This window comes from Hypomesus transpacificus, chromosome 13 (genome assembly GCF_021917145.1).
Source record: "Hypomesus transpacificus isolate Combined female chromosome 13, fHypTra1, whole genome shotgun sequence".
NCBI lineage: Eukaryota > Metazoa > Chordata > Actinopteri > Osmeriformes > Osmeridae > Hypomesus > Hypomesus transpacificus.
The window spans coordinates 11696207-11701639 of NC_061072.1; positions in this window are offsets into that span (position 1 = coordinate 11696207).

Below are 5433 nucleotides of genomic sequence, written 5' to 3' on the forward strand. Positions count from 1 at the left end.
TACCCCCCTCCCTCCTTCGCCACACGCACATACACACTGATGCAGAAATGCACCCACGCTCATGCACGTGTGCTCATGCACATGCAGGCAGTTGCAGGATGACTCAGAGGAGGCAAGATCTTTGACTATTGGGAGAAAACAGGATTCCATTTCCTAAGAATGCTGTGGAAAGAGTTGTTTTGTTTCATCAAGAGTTGAGGTCAACTGAAAGCCAAAGTTTGTATTTAGACCTCTCCTCTCCCCGCCTACCCTTGCCTCTCCTTTCCTCGCCTCTCCTCTCCTCAACATCAAACACTGAATAGAACCTTGTCTCTTTTGGCTGTCAGCATTATCACCTAAGTGTAAAAAGCCTTCCAGATGAGCCTTCTTAGAGTTAAGACAGTATGAAGAACCTGTGTGATTGTCCCTCTCGGATGGCAGGCTCCCTGAGGACTGGTCCTCTTGATGCTCATTTCCTGGTCAGACGGTTCACTGACAAAAATCCACCTGCCCTCATGCGTACATCTCCATGGCAACATAAACCTGAGATAATTACAGTCTATTATCATAGAGGCTCATCACAAAAAAAGCAAGCTTGCTCTTGCCTCTCTTTTCCACTTTCTTTTCCTTTCCTTTCCTTTACTGCCTTCTCTCTCCAATCTCTACTCCTCTCTATTCTTCTCTCCTCTACACTTTTTTACTTTGTCTTACTCCTCACCTCCTCTCTATTTGATCTTTCATCCTGTTCCTCTCTCCTCTCTTCCAAAATCTGCTTCTCTCTTCTCAAAAGCTTTCAGGTTTTTTTGGGAGGAAAGAAAACTTCACACATTCCACTTCAACAACACACAATACAGCTTTTCCCAATAAACGTGTAACAGCCTAGATGAGAGTTTGCAACCGACCAAATAGTTCCCACACTGGTTTCACTCCTAGATGATTGTCTCGGGGCGCCATCTTGTGAATCAATGGCAGCACTGCACCTGAGGTCAGGAAAGTAGGGTCAGTTATGAAACACACACGCAAATAATCATGGATGATGCTGTGGAAAAGGAAAAGGCACTGCAGAAAAAAAATATGAATATGAATCAGAGCTGAACACCTCACAATGCAGACCTTACAGTAATAATAGCACATTGCAAAACTAAATGCGTTCAATAAGACTGAAAAATGTAATGGTTTCACTGACTGTTTGATGGACATTTTCAAAAATTAACATGCTATATACATGTGGACATGGAGTTGAATTTAGTTGTCATTGAAAGGAAATTTGAGGATGATTATTGCCATCAGATACAGCATGAGCAGGGGCTAAATATGGCCTCCTGGTCAATCCATCTCCATACTGTAATCCCATAGCAAGAAGGACATCTAGTGGTCGATTACAATAACAGTTCAATCTCTCCTTCACATGGGCAACGGCCAAAACATTCCTTTGCATGGTGCTGAAGCCAGTCTATAGTATAGATAAGGCATTTAGCAAACACTATCCAGAAACACTCACAAACGGTGCATGTAAGTCTAAAAGATGAATATCCGTACTGTATAATTTGATTCTCTCTCTCTCTCTCTCTCTCTCTCTCTCTCTCTCTCTCTCTCTCTCTCTCTCTCTCTCTCCCTCTCTCTCTCTCTCTCTCTCTCTCTCTCTCTCTCTCTCTCTCTCTCTCTCTCTCTCTCTCTGTCTCTGGGTCTTTCTCTTTACGTCTCTTTCTCCAAGGCTGTGGGTTTTAGCAGCCAGGTGCTCAACTGACATTCTGACACCACACTTTCCCACTCATCTCCGACTGTAACCCTAACCCTAACCCTGCATTAACTTCCATGGAAACAATGAGAACATCTGGGGCAGGGGTAATACAGGAGAGAGAGAAACAGGACAAGGGTCGAGAAGGAAAGAGAAGGAAAGAGAAGGGAAGAGAAGGACTCCGGGTTTAGAGCAAGACTCATTTGTAAAAAGTCTGCTGAAATGCCCAGTCTCAGATGTGTTCCCTGTAGAAGCCTTCAGATCTCCTGCCAGACATCATATGAAAGAGCTGCAATAACAAACGCTTCCATTAAGTCATGACATTTCCAGCCGGCTCTGCTCAATGCCAGTGCTGTTGAATCAAAATGAGGACAAGAGGCTTTTTCTCCACTCAAGTCCCTCAACTGTCAGAAGACACAATCAAAGATGTGACTGAAGCTGCTCTCTCCCGGTCTGTTAAAAAAAAAAAAAAAAACGTATCTTTGAAAGTAACCCTCTTAGGTCAGCCTTGGGTGAGAAAGAGAAAGGGAGAAAAGAGAGAGGGAGGGAAAGGGAGAAGAAGAGAGAAGGAGTGGAGGGTGTGAGAGACAGAGAGACAGAGAGACAGAGAGAGAAAGAGACGATGTACCTTTACTGTAGGTCTTTTCTTCTCTAAATGAGAGGCAGAGTTGATGAACTGGGTCTTTGTGGTGTGTGGGAAAACCCTTTAAGTGCTGTTCCTCTGCACATGAACAGTCTGAAGGAGACATGATGACATGACTCAGAACTCTGTTCACACACACACACACACACACACACAATATGTCAGAACTGATCAACTCAGTATGTACAAATGGAGAACCATTTAATTTCTCCTGGACCCATTGGGTGAGTATCTACAGTAACATTCTGGCAACGAGAGGGCCATGTAAAAAGGCTACGTGCATAACTAATAACAGCTTAGTGCTTTTGGCTGTTTGACTTTACCAGACCACAAAGTACAACAGCTCCAAGAAATACTGTATAGACCGTGCTCAACTGCCAAATATCACACTAATAATAGTAATTATATACAAATATTTCATAGCCCTGGTTCCACCTCAGAGTTTGGGTTTGGGGTTGGATAAACTAACGTATGGTTTTAAAGCAAAATAGTTTAAAAAAATTGACTGCAGTTAACTTCTCATTGAAAACAGGAATCAAAATAGAAGTCGGATGGTTTGTGACTTGGCCAAGCCAGTGGCCTTTTTAGGTCTAGATACTGAATTATACTGCAGGCCTTGCTGACAAGAGCCAAATGAGATTGAAATACCAGGACTGGGACCAGAAGAAATAACCCATCTTGTGGAGAAAGATAGAAACATACTTGAAAATATGTCAGCATGTACAGTCCACTAGCATGGATGCTGGTGTGTATGTATTGTTCTTCATCAACATGTCATCATTATACATTTAAACTATAGTGAAAATGTACTTTACGTGAATGTGTTTTTGATGCCTTTCACTGTAATATCAACTCATAACACTTTCAATGTGGGGTTTGTATTATAGAAAAGGGTGTGGTAGAGCGCCACAGCACTGGAACGGTAAATCATAACATTCATTTTACCCCAAATGATTCATATTCTCCCTTCAGATATAAGGTCACAATGCCTTTATTGCACATTCCCCAATACAAACCATGTCCTTTAGATTCTGACTCATCTAAGCTGTAATCAAACCCATATGTTTCTTTGTGTTGTTGTTTGGCTTGGTGACACAGGCAGATAAATGAAACTTACTGAAACATTATCAGTTGAACAGAGATTCACATGGAGATATGGACTCAGAGAGACTTATTGTATCTTGTAAGAGAAAAATGAAAACATCCCTTTATCGGAGTAAGATCAGTCCCTCGTTATTGGAGAGAACCTACTGGAGCCAGGCGGCTTTCATGTAAAGGTATATATCACACACGCACACAAACACACACACCCACACACATACACACTGCAGGACTGAAGCTCTGCCTATATTCACCATGTCCCATACACCCCATTTGTATTCTCATTTAGTCAGTAAAGTGTTTCCAGCTCTGTATTGAAGCCAGTGTAGCCTCTGCTCACATATTCTCTTCAGCAGTCCTCCCAGACTCTCCATACTGTATAAAGCATACAAACATCATTAAATGGCATGAGCTAATTTATTCTGAAATTCCGGGGAACTCGATCTCTGGTTGGATTTAAGTTAGTGTTGAGAAGTTTTTATTTGTGTTTGTAATTGTGCATCCTAGTGCGTGTGTGTATGCTTGTGTGTCTGTGTACAGTATGTGTGTGTGTTATATAATGTCAAACGTCGGCAAGTAATCAAATTCATGCCACCTTTCCAGTGGATTGTATATCTGAATGAGCCACTATCCAACGTCAGAGTTGGACTGCATTGCATTCAATTCCTTGTCACTTTATACCCGACTGATACCTCAATTGTCCTGTCTTCTGTAGAAATGTACTTGCACTTTATATCGGAATGTATGCACTTTACATAGGAATGTATGCACTTTACATAGGAATGTCTGCACTTTATATAGGAATGTATGCACTTTATATAGGATTGTAGTAATGTGTAGGTCTTAGTTCGTCTGTGTTTGTCCCACGTTGCTTTTATGTAGCACCATGGTCATGGAGGAGCGTCGTCTCGTTGTTGCGTATTGTACTAACTTTATATGGTTGAACGGCAAATGAAAACCTCACACATCAAAAAAACACACACATCCCGCCACAAACTGTCTTTGTCTCCTCTGCCTACTGCTCTTCTGTCCACACACAGACACACACGCAGACAGACACACGCACACACACACACACACACACAGACACACACACACCTGCACACACACATACACAGACACACACAGACACCGGTCCTGTGTGTCCAAATAATGCATGGCAACACACACTGACAGCTGTCGAGATTGAGGTTAGCGTCCCTCTGCACTCCTCCTGTGTTCGTACAGTACAGTGTACAGTCAGTGTACAGTACAGCCCTATAAAGACGAGACGAGAGTGATGCAAACACCCAGGAGACTTTACAGGGCAAAGAGAGAGAGAGACAGAAAAAGAGAAAGAAAAAGAAAAAGAGAGAGAGAAGTCATATCTTGGTGTGTCTTTATGTACACGTGTGAACGAGAGCTGGAGCTGACTTTGACCTCGTCCCAAGGTCAGTGGGTCTGGCAACAGCAGCAGCAGCAGCAGCAGCAGCTTCTCTTTGACAGGATGAATATTACAGCAGCACAGCTCCTACAGCAGCACTGGCAGTCAGCTGTGCACATCCTGCTAACTTACTCCTCAGCCAGCAGCCTGGTCTTCCAATGTGTTCCTCCCCACTGGCATCTTTTCTGCTCTTTGTTTATGTATCTGTGAGGATGAGGAAAATACCAACAGCTGCACAGCCATGTGGGGGCAGTATCAGAGACAAAGCTCTCCTCTAAGGGATGGATAGTGTGGAGTGATTAAGTGTCAGCTGTATTAACACCAATCCAAACCTCTCTGCACACTCTCCTCTCCTCACTATTCACACTAGACCAGACATGCGTCCTCCAGGGGGTTTCTCAGAAGGACTGAGCCACAAGGCATGATGGCAGAACTTTAGGACGTCATAACTAACCATGTTGAGTACAGTAATATTTACATTTAGTAATTTTTATGAAATAATATGAAATAATATGAAATCATCGACTCAGACAAGAATCAAGTTTCTCT